The 21901-nt window shown below is 34.2% G+C and overlaps 1 pseudogene; it reads right to left on the bottom strand.

The window, feature by feature from the left end:
- Positions 1–18885: 18885 nt before the first annotated feature.
- Positions 18886–19612, bottom strand: LOC140523175 (kelch-like protein 15 pseudogene; annotated as a pseudogene).
- Between the last annotated feature and the right edge of the window lie 2289 nt (positions 19613–21901).

Genomic DNA, 21901 nt, shown 5'->3' with positions numbered 1-21901 from the left:
CAGTCTCAATGCTAATCTTTTTGTTATTTGTGTTTTGGTCCTTGTCCCCATAGAAATATTCTATGGTCTTTTCTTTTCTGCTTTGCTTCTTACTCATCATAATAACCCTTTTCCTTGCTTTGAAGGTAGATATCTGCATCTGTGGCACAGGGAGCTCTGTCCCACAGTCGTTGTGCAAAAACTTGAGGCTTTGTGTGTTGTGACCTCTGGTTCTTTCAGCTAGAAATGAAAATGCTGCAGGTTCCCTGGTGCTGAGCTGACTGGTGTTCAAAAGCAGAGGTTAATTAGACGTTTTTGGGTTTCCCTGAAGTTACCCTGGAGCTGGCTCATTAAGTGTGGGGGAGGAGTGGTCTAGGCACAGGAGGTCTCCTCTGTTGAGCTAGAGCATAGGCAAGTCTTCCTGATTCCCCTGGGGTACTGAGGGATGCCTGGGGTTCTGGTGTTGGCAGTTGCTGACTTCACCCCAGTGGGGTTTAGGGTGTTCTCCCGGTTTGTTGAGGTGGGGTTGTCTGGGACAGCTCTGATCCTGTACTTGTCACCTTTGGCACAGCAAGAGGAACCCTCCTTCGTGATCTTTCTAGACTCTCTAGCTGAGAGTCTGTTTACTCCTTCTGCTGCTCTCACTGTTCCAGGGTTTTTCCCAGGGGGATATTTTCTGGGTTCATCAAGGTCAACGAGGGGAGGGAGATAGCAATTACCCATAGCTCTGCCATCTTGGCTCCCAGAACCAGAACCCTTATTTGATTTTCAAAATGCTATTTGTGCTCTCCCATTCCCTGCCATCAATTCATTTTTTTTTCTTGGAAGCTTTGAATGGAAGCTTTGCCTTTGTTGTGTTCTTCTGAATGTGTATTTTGATCTTCCTTGTCAACATAGTAACTTTCTATACTCAGAGTTTTTGGCTTTTTTCCCCACTGTTTGCTCATTTTCCAGACTATTAGTTGACTTTTAACTCTTTGTTAAAGTAGAGGTTTTCTTTCAGGGCAGAGGGCACAGTGTCCCAGGCTTCAAGGGGTTTTGTGCAGCTGTTTTCAGAGATACTTCTAGAGAACTGTAAGTTTTCAGTTCTTCTGAGGTGGTATGCTCTAAGAATAGGTGCTTTGTACTCTACTGGCCTGTGCTCTGGTCTGTGAGTGACCATAAGCACTCTTTTACGTCCTGAAACTGTGACCACAAACTCTGCTATGCTTATGTTCCTACTTTCCTTAATACTGCTTAATCCAGTATAAAGCTCTATCTTACATCTTTTATGTGACATAATTTACCCAATTCTACCTCTCCTTTTCCCTTTCTCCAAATGAATTCCCCTTTCTTACCCAGGACAGTGGCTCAGATCTGAGTATGAAAATAGCAACAGAATCCTCACTCAGTTTTAACAAAGAGACTCCTGTAATTTCCTTCTTATCAGTTGTATGATCCCGTTACCTACTGAAGGGTGTGAGTTACAGGAGAAGCTGCTACTGCTCTTGATTGAGTCACTCCCAAGTCATGCTCTTGTCTCCTCAGGGTTTGCACTGTCTTGGTGTGGCCTGTGCTGGACTGCACTTCTCTCTCTCCCTGATGCAACAGACCCTTCCTACTGACCTTCCAAGTTGTCTTGTGCTGGAAATTTGTTTCACTCCATCTTTTTGTGCATTCTGTTGTGCTAGAATTTGTTAGGGTCATTTTCAAATGTATTTGGAGGGGTTTGAGGGAGAACTTGGATGAGTACCAGTCTTTACCACACCATCTAGCCTCTGCCTCCCAGAGTAGCTAAGTACTTTACAGTTTATCATAATTACAACATTGCTGTTATGGGGCACAATGATAGCTCTTCTCACTTCACTTTGCATCACTGTTTTTTTCTTATAGGTCTTGCCATGTTTTCATTATTATTATTCCTTCCTGCTCCATCATTTCTTACAACATAATAGCTCCCTGTCATAATCATATACTACAACTGGTTTAATCATTCCACAACTGAAGAATATCCCATGAATTTCCAGTTCTTCACTTTCCCAAAAAGAGCCAATACAAATTATACACACACATGTATACATCTATGTATGTATATGTATATAGGTGTGTATATACACGTGCATATGTGTATACACACACATATATAGATCCTTTTCCAATGATTCAGAAACAAGCATGGACCACTGAAGTCTTTGTCACTGTCAAATAATTCAATAGTGGAAACAGATATGGTTTATCAAAGGAAATGATGCAAAAGAAAGTTGATTATCATCTGTCTTGCAGATGACCTCTAAAGATAACTGGGTGTCTGTCCTGCATCTAGACACTCCTTTATGAATTATTTCTCCTTATAAAAATGTGAGATCCTTGCAAGAAAATGCTGTCTTATTCTCCTGCCCCATCCTCAGAATTTGGTACGATGCTTTTAAAGGTTTAATGAATGGTTTTTTCCTTCACTAATCTATCCTCTTACCTTTCTGCTTCTGAGACCAACTAGTAGTTAAAGTACTAAAGGTCCAAGTCACACAAGGACACATTTGTCAGAGGCTATAGACGGGTATCATGTGAAAAAGAAATGAGTAACATGAAATAAAAAATCTTTTACAATGTACACCCAACTTTTCAAAACGAGACTAATAAGGGAAGACATTGTAAAATGAACATCAGACCATTAGGTCTAGAGGTTAAACCCATTTGTTTCTTCAAAGAACAAAGAAAGCATTTACTCTAATTCTTAAATATAACCTAGTGAGACAATTTACAAATTGAGAATACAGTTCATTTACTTTAATCTCTTTTATCCTCTCCTATCTGTGAAATTGACAAAACCAATGGGAGTTAGTGCCAGGTCTTAGAGTTGTACCAGTTACGTTTATAACTGTCCATTAGTGATTGAATGAAGGCCAATTTTCATTCTGTTTGGATTGCCATGCAGCTCTCAGCTACCAAGTCAGTTTTTTCCCATATTTTTATGCTAGATTATTTGAGATTGTATTATGTTAATGCCAAAGCATGTATAATTTTGTGATATGCTAATTATTGCCAATTGTGTTCTTTTCATAAAACATTTAACATCATTTTGTAAAAGAAGAAAAGAAAGTAATTATTAAAAAAGACCACTGTTTTACAATGATTACAATCATTATTATAAAGTTTTCCAATTATTATTTTTACTTCAAGGACATGAGAGTAGGAAGTAGGCTGCCTTCAAGTAACTTGAAAGAAAACATTTCTCATATTAAATAATCCTTTATCTTGTGTGGGAGAAAGCCTCCCACTGCGCTTTACATTTTTAATGAAATTACCAACTAAAGCACCTATGAATATTTTAACTTTTTTTCTTTGACATAGCAATCACTATTTGAAAAATTAAACATAAAATAGTGTTTGAATAATTTTACTTAGGAATAGGATTAGCTATGTGTAGTGAAGAAAGCAATATATCTACTCAACTTTTTACCACATTTTCCACTGAAAATTATTTTACTCTGGTGGAGTTGGGAAGTATATTGTGTATTTTATTTATTCATTTATTTGCTGAAATACCAAACTGTTAAATTCCCTATGGGCCTAAACTGATCATTTCCTATCATATTTAAGAGGTATAAATCGCTATATTTAGTGGAGGGATTTTTCTAAGTAAGAATTAAGGTGTCAATATTGTCAGCAGGAGAGTTTCCAAGTTCCAAGACTTCTTCTGAAGGGTTATCGCCAGTGCATTCTAGTTTTGCTTTGACATTTTACATTTCTCCAAACTTCTGTTTCCCCTTGTAAAGCAGATGAAGCATAAATATTCACTTGAGAAAGCACATAAAAGAAAGTTTCAAAGAAAAGGAATAAAATATAATCAAATAGGTATAATATTTTTTCTATAAAATGTTACTAGTATTTATTGATGTCATTTAGGGAGCTCTAAAATGAATTGTAAAGCCTCTTTATGTAATTAATACAATATCATCTGTAAACAAATTTGTTAACAGTAACTCAACCTCTACAAAGGATTTATTTGTGTTCTGTGCTTGAAATCCCTATGTTTTAGCAATGTCTCTGATGGGTATACTCTATGCTTTATGTCTTATTTTGATATTAATAATCAGACAGTTATCAATCAATATAATCTATTCTTATATCTCTCAAGGAATCATGTATGATTTTAGTGAAACACAGCTTTTGGAGGAGAGTCTTTATGATGATATTTTGCTCTACCAATTTATAGGCTTATAGACTGAGAGAAGGAAGTTATTCAGTCATCAATTGTTTTATTTATCAAGTGCTAGCTATGTATCAGGAATTGTTTACTTCTTTTTACTGTGGTCTGGGGATATAAAGAATTGCAATAACTCTCCTAACAGTCATCAGGTTCTACCTCTTTATTTTATACATGAGGAAACTGAAACTTAGAAAGGTGAATATCCTACCCATGGTAGTTTCAAACATCAAGCTCTCTGTAATCATCAAAAGAAGCAAATTGTTTAAAACAGCATCCATTATCATTTCTGGTGAAACCCATATCTCTTCCTAAATTACCTATTATTGACACTCTTAAAATCATCCTTAAAATTTTCCTGTTTCAGAACCTCTTCATTTCTCACTCTTCCATTTTGTTCAGGCAGTTGCTAAATCTTTTCCTTCAGCATTGATCATATATGTCCCTTTTTTTCAGCTCACATAGCCACTAAATTAGCTCAGACTCTCATACCCTTTTGCCTAGTCTATTCATTTACCTCCAGTTTTATATCCCCTGCCTTACATTAGTCTCTATGCCAATCTATCCTCTAAGTTGTTGCTGAGGTGATTTTCCTACAGTGTGTATCATATCATATTAATCTCTCCTCCTCAAAAAATTTGTAGTTTCCCCATTTACTGGAGTATTGCATATAAAGTATTCAGTATATCATTTAAACTCCTTTAAGTTCTGAACTTTTTCTACCTTTAAAATATTCTTGCGTTTTATTCCTTGTCATACATTTTACTGTCAACCAACATTTACCAGTTTTCTGTTCTTCACATGCAATAATTCATATCCTTTCTCTATATCCTTCCAGTGACTTTAACCCAAGCATTCTATTTCCTCTTCACATTCACTTTTGAAATAACTGATTTCTTTCAAAATTGAACACAAGTATCGTATTGTACATGAATATTTTCCTGATTATCCCTGCCTTCACTGCCAAAACTAAATCCTATGCAATTTCTGTGTGTATGTGTGTATGTGTTTGCAGTATATATTTATCTATGTACATGTTGTCCAATCCATTCGAATGCAAGCTCTCTGAGCATAGGTACTGTCAAATCCAAGTCTGAAGATAACTTGCCAATATATTTAACAATAGCTGTATGTTAACACCTTCTTTAATTCCTACTAGGGCCTTTAAGTACCTTTTGGAAATGCCAGTGGAAAACAATCTCTGACATGCCTCTCCAATAATCCTATGACAAAAATAACTTGCATTTCTTTCCTTAAGAAGTGTCTATTTTTATCATCAGACTATTCATCAATTGGGAACAGCTATTATTTTTTAAAAATTTAAATGTGTTCATTGTACATATCAGAAATGATACCTTTACATGAAATATTTTTGGAAAGATTTTGCCCAGTGAACTATTCCCTACTAATCTTAGCTTTATTAGATTAATTTATGCAAATTATTTATTTTTTGTAATCAAAATTGTCCATTTTATCTTCTGTGATGTTTGCTATTCCTTATATAACCATGATCTTTTCTCCTCTTCAGATATTTAATTGGTATTTGTTCATCTTTCTCTAATTTCTGATTTAAATTTTTATATCTTTTGACATAATAGTAGAAATGCTAACTTTAGCAATAACAAAATAAAAAGAAATTGAGTGAATAATCATGTGTAAAGAAGAAATGAATTAATAATTTTTGTGAAGATGATATAATGGTGTACTCAAAGAATCCTAAAGTGTAAATTAAAATTTAAGTGAAACATTTATTAACTTAAGCACAATGGTAGTTTATAAAAATCAATCCACATAAACCACCATGATTTCTATTTAACATCAATAAAACACAGCAAGAAGAAATAGTTAATTTGTATTTTTCATTGGTAGGGCCATTCTCTGCTCTTGCAAACCAATCTCAGTCCCTCCTAACGTTAAAATTATATGTGATGTGCATATGTTCTGCCAAATAGCTGCTATAGGAATGTCACCCAGTCTGCTTGTGACCTTTCTCTAAATCTCTTAACACTGTTTACATGACACTAGAGGATGTGGGGTGTCCATAACCATCTCTTCTTTACACAGTTGCTACATTCACTTTTCTGTCAGTATTCTCATCTTTTAATAATCTTTTATCTCCTAGTAGATAATACAGTATTTTGAGGTTGTTTTAATTTTTATTTTTAATATGGTTCAGCTGATATTGAGAAGTGAGAATTCAAACATGTTATTTCTTCTGCCATTGATAGTACAAACAAGGTCCTATAGTAATACAACTCTGTTTCATTTCATATCTTTGTCATAACTTCTTCACTCTCATATACATAGCCAATCCAGCCTCCTTGGTTCTTATACACATATCGATTTTTCCTGTACTTTGATTGTTAAATGTTTTGTGAAATGATCCAGTTAATATTTTTCTGTGTTTATATGCAATTTCTCTTCACAGAAGTTATGTGGGTTTGCACACAAAAAAGTACTTCCCAACAAAACAAATGAAAATCCATTTATATGCACACACACATACACACACAAGTATATATATGTGTGTGTGTGTGTGTATGTTTGTATGGGTGTATATGTGTGTATCCTGTTACCTCAGGGAGACTAGAGTTTGTGATGCCAAAAACAACAATAAAGAAGGAAAGTCATTGAGCATTTTTGTTAAAATGGCAAGAACAACAAAGGTATAGGCAATCACAACAGATCTAAAAGGTATACAGTAACATCTTAGAAGTAAAAAGAAAGCTGCAAGGAGTAGGTATTTTCAGTTTGTTTTTTTCTTTTTCCCTTTATGTTTTATGATTTATTTAATATTTGTGAAATCCATTCAATTTTTTTAAAGTTTGAAAATAGTTAAAAAAGAAGATAATAATGTTCAACGTAAAATGAACATAAAATGTATAGAATACTTTGGAGTCTACCTTCTAAGATACACATAAGAAACAAATGTTATTACAAGTAGCAGTTTACAAAAAGTAAAGACATTTATGTATTTGGGACAGTATTCATTGTTCATTGTAGGATAGGACAATAAACTACAAATGACAAAACTATCTAAATTAATTAATTCATTCAGTTTTATACCAATCAAACTAAGTACCACAGGATTACATTATAGATCTAGAAAAACAGTAAAAAATGACATATTAAGCAAAAGTAGTAAATCCTCTAATGAGAAAAAAGAAAAGAAATGGGAGTGAGAACAGCCTAATAGTGGCAGATCTCAAACTATACTACAAAGAAGTAATTATTTTTCAAAATGTACTAGTTCAAAATAGAGACATTGATCAATGGAGAAGATTAGGTATAGAACATACTCAAACAAGGGGATTAAATATCCTAGTATTCCATAAACACAAAGATCTCTAGTACTGGAATTAAGACTCACTATTTGACAAAACCTTTTGGGAAAATTTGATAGCATTATGAAAGAAATTAGATTCAAGTCTTATAAAGAGATAAGCTTTAAATGAGTACACAATCTGGCAAGACTTTAAACATGCTTGGTGAAATTTTTCAGTCCTTGTTACTGCTTCACTAGAAGTTTGTCATATAGATCAGAGGTGACAAACATATCCTGTGCTGCATGGATCTCACAACACTACAAACTACATCCGAAATCAGATTAAAATGTATTTGGGAACTATTTAATAAACTAAACTAATAAAAAAGAAATCATAAAATTTATGGTTCTCTAAGTCAATATGGAAACTGCAGTTATGCATATACAGAGTTTAGTGACCTCCATTACTATTAAAGTTTGATACCTGATCTATAATCACTAATTAATTCTTTTGTAGAAAACCACTCATGAAAATATTATGATGAAAAAATCATTGTTCCTTTGAAGAATCAACAGGTAGCATGGGGTAAGGCAGCATGCTCTGGATTTGCAACTGAGTACCTTAGTGCAAATTGAATCTGATACTTACTGCTAATGGAATTCTTTTTATTCCTCCATTAAACCTACTCTGAACACATATAGACTTGGCTTTGTCCTCATCTTTTCAGTAGCTCAGGTTCATATGCTAAGAATTTTCCAGTATTCTTCCATTTTCCTCACTTTCTATATTCAACTACTTGGGAAATCATGAGGTCTATCTTTATAATTTCTTCTAGCTGGTCCCTTCTTTCCACAAACCTATTTCAAGCATTAATTACCTCTTCCTGGATTATTGCAATTACCCCCTAAATGTTCTCTTCCTTTAATCTAAATGAAGCCTTCATATGGCTGCAAAACTCATACTTCGTAGATTCTGTGTATGTGTATGTATGTGTGTGTTTTTGTGTGTATAGACAGATATAGACATCTAAATCCACATCTATCTATATCTATATTCATCTCTATATTTGTAGGCATCTCTATATCTATCTGTATCTATCTATCTATCTATCTATCTATCTATCTATCTATCTATCTATCGATCGATCGATCTATCTATCATCGGTAGCACCTGGCTCAAAAAATTTTCATTGATCTCCATTGTACCTATTTTTTAAAAAAGTCTTCAGTTGATTTAGAATCTTCTGCAATATGAATTCTACTAAGTTTATTTAAATTATTCCCTTATATTTAATCTATACTGCAAGCCAATTGCCATACTAACTTTCTCCCAAACTGCCTCAGATGCTTCATTTCCTTTCTCTCTTCCTTTTCAGAGTGTGTTCCCTAAATATGGATTCCTCCTTATCACAGCTGCCTTCCCAAACCTTTCACTTCCTTCAAATTTCACTTCTGGTGGCACTTTCTACAAGGAGTCTTTTTTGACGCCTCCAGTAGTGGTGTCTCATCTTCTTGAAAGTACGTTATTTATTTTCATACATGTTGCATTCCCTTTGACCCTATTCCCAATCAAATATGACAAGCTTGAGAATGAGTAGTTTTTGCCTAAAATTGGAGAAGATTTAAAAAAAAACTTGTTGAGTTAAATTCAGCTGACCTTGAGCAAATCATTTAATGTCCATCAGTCTCAGATTTCTCATTCTGAAATGAAGGGGAAATTAGAGAGAGACAAATTTATAGGGCTCATATTATATATCAATCTTATAATTAGAGCAATTTTAAAAGTGAAATCTCTGCCTTGGAAGATAAAAGGGCTTTCCCTTCACCTCATTTAAAAGCTGAACCATTGCTTCTCCAAAGGTTCCTGTTCAGAAATGATTTGAACATGTTATTCACAGATGTCCCTCCTAATCCTAAACCTATGATCCTATAATAGATATCTAAATTCACACAACAGTCTTATTCTTTTTAGTGGTCAAGCACAACAAAGCAAGTCAAACTAAAATGAAATCCATTTCCTTCATTGAGATAAACATAATAAATATTCTATTCACACAATATTTGACTATGCATAATTAACGGACTCATGGCACATATATTTTTATAACATATAAGTTCAAGATAGTTCCAGATGTTTATTTTTTTTGATTTATTAAATATAGGTTCACTGTTATACAGAAAAGCAAAAGTACTGTTAAATATAGTCAGGTAGTCATTTTCTGAAGGCTCGATTTGACTGTGAAGCTGGCCAGCACATTGGCCTAAATTAATAAATGTCACTTTCCTCTAAGAACTAAACAGGTTATAATATTTTACTTGGTCCTTGGTGATACCCATGGAGAAAGAACATTCATATTTTTTGGAATAAAGTGTAAAATCTGTAATACACTTGCTACAAGTAACAGCAAGCTTTTTAAAAAAAACCTTCTTGAAGTTAATAAAACAGTGTGAGTTCAAGGTCACAGTGTTATCATTAGAGTACTCAGTGGTACCAAGGATAATGGTGTTTTTTGTAAAAGGAAAGAAAGCAAATTCATTATGGTAGTGAGCACAGTGCTAAGACGTCTTAAAGAGGCTAGCCTGTGGAATCAACTTCTATGAGGCGATTGTGCCTTGAGTTTCAGCAACCTTTCTTAAGTCATTTATTCCAGCAAGGGACACCAGAGAAGTGAATATAGACTATATATAGAAGCAGTATTTACTTTCACTAATATTTTTATCTTCGTAATAGAAGTAGAAAACTGCATAGGTATATGTATGTGTATGTATATGTGTATATATGCATATATTTATATGTATGTGGGATCATGCGTATGTTTATAGTGTGCACATGTATGTGTATATATATATACATATGGAGAAAGAGAGGGGAGAGAGAGAGAGGGAGAGGGAGAGGAAAAGGGAGAGGGAGAGGGAGAGAGCACTAAGTTGCTCAGTGGATAGAATGTCAGGCTTGGAGACAGGAAGACTCATCTTCCTAAGTTCAAATCTAGCCTCAGACACTTACTAGCAGTGTGACCCTGGACAAGTCACTTAACTTTGCTTGTATCAGTTTCCTCATCTGTAAAATGATCTAGAAAAGGAAACAGCAAGCCACTGTAGTATCTTTGCCAAGAAAGTCACCAAACCTGCAGTAAGGAAGATTCAATTTCAAATCCAGAATCAGACAATTATTAGTTATATAATTCTGGACAAGTTACTTAATTTCTGTTTCAGTTTCTTCATTTGCAAAAAGGGAGTAAGTAGCTTTTACTTCCCAGGGTATTTTTGAGATAAAATGTGGTAATACTAGTATGGTGTTTTGCAAAACATCATCACATCATCATAGTTAGGATATGTTTATATAGATATATAAATACAAACATATACATCATTTATATTCCATAGGCTCAAGTCTCTTCTCTGGATTTGCCTTAGGCAATTGGTGTTTCATGAGTTATAAACATCTCTCCCTTTTGATAATTTTTATTGTAGTGACACCTGACACATTTAATCAGCATTTTCCCCTTCTTTACATATATTTTTGACCCATGCATCAGCTTTCTTGTTTCTATTTATATATCCTATTCTTCTATCCAGTAGTCCGTCAGATGCATGACCAGACCAATGACTACCTTGCACTTGTTTTTTTTTAATACAAGCTAGAGAAAGTGAATAGAGATTTTGGTTGCTAGAATATGATGAGGTAAGTGTTATATTTCTCTCCTTTATGGAAGGGCACACCATTAAATATGGAACAAACTGAACTGAGTAACTTGGGAACCGCTTTTCACAGTTCAAGCAATTCATAATGTGACAGTGTGCTCCAGTAGAAAGACCATAGATTTTCGAGTAAGTGATATTGGATTCAAAACTAATTTCTCTTCATTACTACCTATGGGATTTGGGATATGTCAATTAAACTTTACAGGTCTCTTCCTCTATAAAATGACATGATTGGAATAAATAAGCATTTAAGATCCCTTACAGCTCTAAATTTTAATAACTTGGGGCAGGTGGTGACATAGTATGGTAGACAAAGAAGCAGGGTAAAAGAGAAAACTGTGTTCATGTATGACACATTCTTTGTGACCTTGGGCAAGTATCAACTTCTCAGATCCCCCAGGCTATTCAATATAATTGCAAAGTTGTTCCTCTACTCTAGAGTCTTTTACTATAAGATGTCTCCAATAATAATGGACTTACAAGTCAAATCCAAATTTACATTTATATTACGAATGATTGTCACAATCATTCATTTATAAAAGTGTAATTATCTCTTATAATCTCTGATACAGGTTGAATTCTCACTCATACTTTGCTGGGCCTTTTAGTGTCCTTCACATACCAACTTTAAGTATTACTTTCCAACCTATGTTTCAGTCAGACTAAACTTTATGTTATTCCTAACGAATGATATTACATGTACTGCATTTGTACTTTGAACATAATCACTCTATGTCTGGAATTTTCTCCTCTTTCACTTCTGGGCTTAGAATCCCTATTTTTCTACAAATTTCTGCTCTGATACCACCTTATCTTTAAGTTCTTTCTAGCTTTTTCCTATTTATGATGGCCTTCCTTTCCTCCAAAATTTATCTTGTATTTACATTTTATTTTGCAGAGGTTTATATGTAATATAATTTAACATCGTACTTAGACATATACACACATATGTGTACATATGCACACACATTCTATGTATATATACATGTACACATATATATATACACATACATGCACACATAAATGTATATATGTATGCAAATATGCACATATGTATGTATATATTTGTGTCTCTTAAGAGAATTTGAATTTTTTCAGGGCTATGTTTTTTTTCTTTTTGTCACTTTATCTCTAGCAACTAGCTATGCTTAGAATATTTTAAGCACATATTTAGCAAGCAACTTGATTTATTGACAATGAGAATATTGTACTTCAAGTCCTTCACCTTTCCAAATAATTCAACTAACATTTATTTAAATGATGAAAAATCAACAAATATAGATTAAATAACTAGGGATACAAAACCAAAAATGAAATATTCTCTGCTATAAATTAAATTTCATTCTCTCAAGGAAAATAACACGTACACTTACAAATATTCGCAAAAATACAAACCAATGCCTTTTCTCTATGCAGAGAGCCAGGGCAAAGACAAAATGACACAACATCTACACAGTTTAAAATCCCTTCTTCCCTCACCAATTAGTTTGAATTCTCATCCACTGAAGTCATGCTACTTTAAATATAAGAAATTATCTTTTTCTTTTAATCTAGTAGCAATATTTTTTTTCTTCTAGGTCTACTAACATTCTCTTTCTACCCTACCTCCATAATGAAACACCCTACCCTCATCATCTGAAATATGAGACGAAAATATTTTAAGGAATAAAATATAAAATAATAATAATAATAAGGTGAAATAATAAAAGCATGTTAAGGAATATATTGTTTGATGTATATAACAGGAGGAAAATGCAAAATAGATACTCTTTCTAAAAGAAAAAAAAATAAAATTGCCAGAAAGCAAATGCAGGTTAGAGTAACTGCGGGAAATGGACTGCATGCTAAGTCAATTAATAGCTTATGAGTAGCTTCCAGAAATTGCTTTAAAAAGAGGAGAGGAGAGGCGGGAGAGAGCTTGCCCAGAACTCCATCTCTGATTTTCACTTCTAATTATTTCACTGGATGGTAATTTAAGATGACTTTTTTTCCTGTGGTGAAATATGAAATCTTTAATGAGAAGTTTGCCATGATTAATTAAAAACCTGTTGAACATTACCTTCTGAAGAAGGCCAAATAAGGCTTTTGATTTTTCCCTCTGAAGATGTGTTCATGCACTAATTGGCTTTTTCTTCTTGGTGGCAAATGTAGTAGATGCTATTGGGGCTTCACTTATATAATACACACGTTAATTCATATGCATACACGCATATATTCACATGCATACACACATACTAGTATATATGTCTATACGACTTCTTTGAATTGCATAATGCATATGAAAGGACACTTATTCCTTAAATTTCATTGCTCCATTCTCCCTTTCCTCTGTGACAAGCCTATTTAATTAAAAGTTCTGTGAACTCGCAGTACAATTTAAAAGCAAAGTGACAAGGGTCCATAAGGAAGGTTTGGAATCTTTTATTAGAAATACTTCCTTTAAGAGATTAAATGTGATCAAATGAAAGCATCAATGTGACTAACTAATACAAAAAAGCAAAAGTATTTGTGATTATATAAAAAAAGAAAGTTTTCTAATTTTGGATTCATCTTGCATATAATCAAAGACTTTAAAAATACCTTTCCATTTATATTTTACTGGGAAGTTTTAGATACAGGTTTGGATAAACTAAAGAGATAAAACTATCAATAAACACAATAATTTTTATAACTACATTAAGAATGTATATTGTCCAGATTATGACATATAGTTAGACCACCCTTCTATAGAGTTAGTCCATCACATAATTATCATTGTCACCATCATTCACATTAATAGAAACATCTTTATTTTTTGATGTGAATTAGATATATTCATGAAAAGAGCACTACATTTGTAGTCAGAAGACATGAGTCTAGACAATAATACCTGTATATCTTTGAATAAGCTCCTTAGCCACTTGGGACCTCAGTTTTCTCACCTATAAGCTGGTAAAATATGATTAGATCATCACAGAATCTCATTAATTTTTAAATGAGCTATATAAAAACTCTGTGAAATAGGTAATTGAGAAATTATTATTCTCATTTTAAAGATGAAGAAACAGGATCCAGAGAACTGATTTGATCTAGTTAGTACTATAGGTAAATATCAGAGACATTCTTTGAACTTGGGTCTTTCTGATTCAAGACAAGTACTAGCCAGTAAGTCTCAGTCTCTGGTATAAATATCTTGGAATGTCATCAAATAGGAGGAATTAGGATTGGGTTAAAATTGGAATAACTTCCAACATTTTCCCACAGTCTGAGCTTGACTGTCTTCTAAAGGGTAATACTTTCATGAAGTGTTGAAAAGGATGTAGAAAATAGGTACACATATACTGCTGGTGAAGTTGTGAATTTTTGATCAGGTAGATTTCATAAAAACCTGGAAAATCTTTCATGAACAGATACTCAGTGAAGTGAGCAGAAGTAGAAAACCACTGTGCATAGTAACAGGAACATTGTGTGAAGATCAAATATCTTCTCAGCAATACAATGACCCAAGACAATTCCAAAATACTCCTGATGGAAAATGTTACCCACATCCAGAGAAAGAACTATAGAGTTTGAATGTAGATCAAAGCAAATGATTTTCTCTTTATGGGGGGCTTTTGTTTTTTTCTTTCTTGTTGCTTTTCCCTTTTGTTCTGATTCTTCTTTCACAAGATGACTAATGTGGAGATATGTTTGACATGATTGTGCATATATAAACTATGTCAGATTGCTTACTGCCTTGGGGAGGGAGGGAGAAACATTTGGAACTCAAACATACAAAAATGAGTTTTGAAAACTATCTTTATATCTAACTGAGAAAAATAAAATGCTATTAAGTGAGGGGAAAACACACGAGTTCCTATCCCAGAACCTGGTATCCTTGGGTTTATCAAACAGTAGATTGCTATATTCACTGACTACTGTGTCTTGAGTATGTAAGCTATTCCTTTGTTCTACCCCTCTGTTTCTTAGCCAGTACCAAGTGGTTTTGATGACTGCTGCATTATAACACAATTTGAGATCTTGTAGGGATATGCCACCTTCCCTAGCATTTCTTTTCATTAGCTCCCTTGATATTCTGGAACTTTTCCTCTTACAGATGAATTTTATTATTATTTTTTCTAACTCTAGAAAATAATTTTCTGGTGGTTTGATTAGTATATCACAGAATAAGTAAGTTAATTCAGGTAGAATTGTCATTTTTATTACATTAGCTCAGCCTACTCACAAGTAACTGATGTTTCTTCAGTTACTTAGATCTGATTTTAGTTGTGTGAAAAATGTTTTTTTAATTGTGTTTATATATTTCCTGGCTTCGTTTTGGCACATAAACTCCCAGGTATTTTACAGTGTCTACTGTAACTTTGAATCAGAATTCTCTTTCTATCTTTAACTGTTGGGTCTTGTCGTTAACATATAGCAACGCAGATGGTTTATGTGGGTTTATTTTGCAACTTGCAACTTTGCCAAAGTTGTTTATTATTTCAATAGTTTTTACTGAATTCTCTAGGATTCTGTAAAGCATATCATTATATCATCTGCAAGGAGTGATAACTTAGTTTATTCTCTGCCTATTCTAATTCCTTCAATTTCTTTTTCTTCTCTTATTGCCGCAGCTAAAATTTCTAGTATCATCTTGAATAACAGTGGTGATAATGGACATCTTTGTTTCACCCCTGATCTTATTGGAAATGCATCTAGCTTGTCCCCATTGCATATAATTTTTGCTGATGGTTTTAGGTAGATATTGCTTATTATTTTATGGAACATTCTATTTATTCTTGTGCTTTCCTATATTTTCAATAGGAATGGGTGTTGTATTTTGTCAAAAGCTTTTTCTGCATCTATTGAGATAATCATGTGATTTCTGTTTGTTTTGTTCTTGATATGATCAATAATGCTAATAGTTTTTCTAATATTGAACTAGCCCTGTATTCCTGGAGTAAATTCTACCTGATCATAATGTATTATTCTCGCGATAAGTTGCTATATTCTTATTGCTAGTATCTTATTTAAATTCTCACTGGTATTAGACACTTAGAGAAGTAAGTGCAGAAACATTAATTTCTCATGGTTAGGAGGAGCTAATATAATAAAAATAACAATTCTACCTACATTAATTTACTTATTCAGTGCCATATCAATTAAACTACCAGATAATTATTTTCTAGAGCTAGAACAAATAATATAAAAATTCATCTGGAAGAACAAAAGGTTCTTAATTTATATTCTAAGAATTTGGATGCTATGCCACTTAGTACTTATATGTTTAGTGATGATATTGCTTTGTTGTCTGTCGTGCCTTCCAGCAGGATGTCTTTTACTCTTTTGACTAAATCTATTTCTGCATTTGCTTTGTCTGAGATAAGCATTGTTACCTCTGCTTTATTTATATCAACTGGAACATAATATATTCTGCTCCAGCCTTTAACCGGTGTATATACTCCTGTTTCAAATGTGTTTCTTGTTAATAACATATCGTCAGATTATGGTTTTTAATGTATTCTGCTATCTGCCTTCGTTTTGGGAGAGTTCATCCCCTCATATTCACAGTTATGATTGGTGTCTGTGTCTTTCTCTCCATCCTATTTCCCTCCCTTTTTTCTTTTATTTCCCCCTTCCCCTCCACAATAGTTTTATTTTTGACCACTCCCTCAGTCTTCACTCCTTTCTATCAACCCCATTCTTTTTTATTTTTCCTATTCCTTAATACTATTTCCCTTCCTTTTTATCTCCCTTCCCTTTTCTTTCTCCTTTCCCCTCCTACTGCCTATGGGGCAAGTTAGTTTTCTTTACTTAACTGAGTATATTGTTCCCTCTTTGACCCAAATTAGGTGATAGTTAATCTCAAACACTGCTCATCTTTCTCTCCTCTTTTCATCTACTATAATATTCTTTTGTTTCTCTTACTGTGATGTAATTTGCCTTTTTCTGCCTGCTCATTTTCTCTTCTCCTGTTACAATCACTTCACACCCTTAAATAATAATTTTTTGTATCATCACATCAGTTAATTTATACCTGCTCTCTCTAAACAAAAGATTAACAAGTGTTGTCCTACCTTATAGGGATGTAAACAGTTTACCATATTGAATAACAAGTTGTTTTTTCCTCTGTTTACCTTTTTATTCCTCTCTTGAGTCCTGTATTTGAAGACCAAATTTTTATTGTTCTCTACCCTTTTCATCAGGAAGGTCTGCAAATCCCTTATTTCATTGAATGTCTATCTGTTTGACTGAAATATTGTGCTCAATTATGCTCAAACTCCTTTGCCTTATAGAATATCATATTCCAATGCCTTCAATCTTTTAATGTAGAAGCTGCACAATCCTATTTGATTCTGACTGTAGGTCCTGGATATTTGAATTACTTCTTTTTGTCTGATTGCCATATTTTCTCCTAAACTTGATAGTTATGAAATTTGTCAGCAATATTCCTTGTTATTTTCATTTTGGGATCTCTTTCAGGAGGTGATCAGTGAATTCTTTTGATGACTATTTTGTTGTCTGGCTCTAGGACCTCAGCGCAGTTTTCCTTGATGATTTCTTGGAAGATATTGTCCAGGCTCTTTTGCTCATCATGGTTTTCTGGTAGACCCAGTGAGATAATTTCTTCTATTTTTTCTTTCTTTTGATTCTCTTTGACTGATTCTTGACGCCTCATAGAGTCATTAGCTTCTACTTGCACAATTCTAATTTTTAATTAATTGTTTTGTTCAGTTAACTTTTGCATCTCCTTTTCCATTTGTCCAATTATTCCAGTTAAGTTTTGTGTATCTTTATTCATTTGCCCACTTTTTCTTTTTAATTTTTCAGTGAATTCCTTTTATTTCATATTTTTAAAGGCATTGGCTGATTTTTTTCTACCTCTCTAATTTGGCTGTTAAAATCCTTCTTGAGCTCTGCCAAGAATGCTGTTTGGGCTTGAGACCAGTTCATATTCCCTTCTGAGGTTTCAGATGTGAGTACTGTCTCAATTCTGACCACTCCTGTATTCGTATTTTGGTATTTGTCCTCATAATAAGATTCTGTGGCTTTGCTTTTCTGGTTTGCTTCTTGCTCATGATGATTGTTTTTTTCCTGACTTTTAAAGTGCTTCTGGGGCACAGGAGGGTTTGTCCCATGTTTTTTGTGCTGAGAACTTGAGCATTTGTGTTTTGAGGCCTTTGGTTCTTTCATCTAGAAGCTAAAATGCTGCAGCTTATCTGGAGCTGAGCTGGTGTGTGCCAGGGCCGAGGCCAGGGGAAGTCTTTATGAGTTCACACAGGGTTACCCTGAAACTCACTGCATGAGATGTAGGGGAGGGAGAGTCTGGCCACAAGAATTCTTCTCCTCCCGTGAGCTAGAGCACAGGCAGGTTCAGTGTCCAGTGAAAGCCCTTCTGCACTGGTGTCTGCCTGATTCCCCAGGCTGTGCTAAGGCATGCTTGGGATCCTGGTGTTGGTGTTTATGAGCTTCACTCCCCTGGGGCTCAGTACCTCCTCCTGTTTTGCTGAGGTGGGGCTATCTGGGACAGCTCTAGTCCAAAATTGGTCTTCTTCAGCCACAGCAAGAGAGACTCTCCTTGATGATCTCCCTAGCTTCCTGAGCTGAGAAAATGTTTATCCCTTTGACTGATCCCTCTTTTCCAGGATTTTCCTGGGGAAGTATTTTCTGAGTTTTTCAAGGACAAGGGGAGAGAGAGCACTTAATGTTTATTCCATCATCTTGGCTCCAAGAAATTCAAACCACCCAAAAGCTGTTCAAAAACTAGATTCTTCATACATTATTAGCCAAACTAGCTTCTCTTTCTGACAGGTGTCCTAGCTAAAAGAGGAATCCTAATACTTTCAAATACACCAATCTTCTCAACCACACGGGATGGGGTCATCAAACAAATGTATAATGATGTCAGTATGTCTCTAGCATCTTCAATTATGCCACAGCCTTGTACAGTTCTATCTCTGGGAACCTGTTCAGGCAGTTGTCCAATTAAGGCATAATGTTTTCAAAACTCAGACAGGACCAGAAGTCAGGTGTTGACATGAGTGTCATAAAAATCTCTAACAGAAAGGAGTACAACTTCTTGACTGCTTTTATATTTACAACAAAATCATATAAGAGCCTGCAAAATTTTCTAAGCAGATTTTGATTAAGAGAAAAGAGCAGAAGAGCTTCAGTGCTTCTCTAAATTGAACATAAATGGCAGCCTGCAGGATTTCAAGAACAGTATTCATAGTCCGTTCTATAGTTGCATAGTACATGAATTGTAGGATATGGCTGGAGCCTGTAGCATTCAGACTTTCAAATGAATTTTGTCCTGATCTCACTCCCTCATGTCAGCTGTGAATATTATCCTGCAATAATCACTGAGTGGCAAGGAGTACTTTATGGGGCTGGAATTGATGATCTTCAATGACAAAAGTGATATCAAGAAGCAATCCCTCCTCATGAAGTGCTATGAACCCAGCAGAGACACTAATATCATGGATGGTGTAACTACACACATCCACGTCCTCTGCCATGAATCATCTTGGTGGTCTTGGACCAGTTATGAGTGAACTATTATTTGCAATGGGAAAAGCACCCCTGCCATTGGTTTTAATTAGCATCCATGTATTTGGCTGAAGAAGGAAAGTCCAGGACTGTCCAGGCCATGAAGAATGAACCCTCCTCTTTCTCCTGCTCTGCCTCCTCCTCCTCTCAAATCTTGAGGGGATTCTCCTTCCAGGACTGGACCAGACACCTCCAGGAGGTCAGTATAGGGAGAGCCTAACCACTGACTTCTGTGGTGGCTGCAGCCCCCCACCTTTCCTGCCCTTCTCCTGGGTCTAGCACCAGTGGATGCATCTTCCTTTCTCAATAAATCATTTCATTAAAGAGAGTGACAACCATAAGACAACATAACAAAGTTTATGGGATGTAGAAAAAAAAACACTACTCAAGGGAAATTTTACTTATTTAAATTCTTCCATCAACAATATAGAGAAATAACAGATCAATAAATTGTGTGCACAATTAAAAAAAAAACTAGCAGAAGAACAAACCAAAAATCCCCAACTGAACACCAAACTAGAAATTCTGAAAACCAAAGGTGAGGTTCATAAAATTGAGGGGGGGAAAGCTAATAAGCTAATTTTAAAAAAATACAGGAGCTGGTTTTCTGAAGAAGAAAAAAAAACGATAGATAAATCATTGGTTAACTTGAATGAAGAAAGAAAACCAAATATCCAGTATCAAAAATGAAAAGGATGGAATCATCACCAAGGTAGAATAAATTAAAACAATCATGCAGAAACATTTTCTCTACTTATATGTGGATAAATCTGACAATCTGACCAAAATGAATGAATACTTAGGAATATAAATTACCCAGATTGACAGATGAGGAAATAGAATACTTAAATAAGTCTATTATAGAAAAAGAAATTGAATAAGCAATTAAAGAAGTTCCTAATAAACATCCTTAGGGCCAGATAGGCTCATAAACTAAATATATCAAACATTTAAAGAAAAATTGTCCCAAAATTATTACATCTATTTGGAAAAATAGGAGAAGCAGTCCTAGCAAAGTCCTTTAACAAAACAAATATGCTGCAGATACCTAAACCATGAAGAGCTAAAACAAACAACAAAAATGCAAACTATAAGCCTATTTCCTTGACAAATATTGATCACAAAAATTTTAAATAAAATGCTAGCAAGGAAATTATATCAATGTATTCCAAGGATCATATTTTCATTTTTGTTTTCAAAGTGAAAAGAAAACTTTATTCACCTAGAAGAATAGATTAGTTCATATTAAGACTAGTGGGTTTCCAAGTGTGCCATTATATTGTCCTATTTTTCTTTTCTTTTTTTTTAATTTAATTTTATTATTATTATTTTTAATGTTTAACAATCACTTCCATAAAATTAAGATTTTACCCCCCCCACATCTACCCCCCACTACCCCTCTCCCTCCCCACGACCTCATACAATTCTGTATAGGTTCTACGTATACTTTCCTACTGAGTACATTTTCACTATAGTCATGCTATGTAGTTGAACTAAAATAAATGGAAGAAATCATATAACAAATCAAAACAAAGGATCATATTTTCTGACCAGATGAGATTTATGCCAGGAACACAGTGTTGATTCAATGTTAGGAAACTATCAACCTAAGTGACTATGTCAATAATAAAATCAACATAAATTTTTATGAGTATTTCAATTGATGCTGAGAAGGCTTTTGCCAAAATACAGCACTCATTCTTATTAAAAACACTGGAGAATATAGGAATAAAGTGGGCATTCCTTACAATGATAAGATGTATCTATCTAAAATCATTTGAAAGAATTATCATAGAGGGGATGTTCTCAAAGCATTCCCTATAAGATCAGGGGTGAGGCAAGTATGCCCCTTATCATTTTTGATTAGATAAATGAAAACTAAATCAACTCTGAGGTGCAACTTCATGCCTATAAGATCGGCTAATAAAACAAAAAAGGAAAATGATAAATTTTGGAGAAGATGCTGGAAAATTGGAACACTAATGCACTCTTGATGGAGATGTGAACTGATCCAACCATTCTGGAGAGAAATTTGGAACTATGCCCAAAGAGCATCCAAACTCTACATACCCTTTAATCCAGCAATATCACTACTACATCTGTATACTAAAACAATAAGGAAGAAAAGGGGAAAGGATATACATGTACAACAATATTTCTAGTAGTTCTTTTTGTGGTGGCAAAAAATAAAATTGGAAATTGAAAGGAGGCTCATAACTTGGTGAATGGTTGAAAAAATTGTGGTACATGAATGTAAT

Source organism: Notamacropus eugenii, chromosome 2 (assembly GCF_028372415.1).
Source record: "Notamacropus eugenii isolate mMacEug1 chromosome 2, mMacEug1.pri_v2, whole genome shotgun sequence".
Lineage (NCBI taxonomy): Eukaryota > Metazoa > Chordata > Mammalia > Diprotodontia > Macropodidae > Notamacropus > Notamacropus eugenii.
This window is presented reverse-complemented; position numbering and strand designations above follow the sequence as displayed.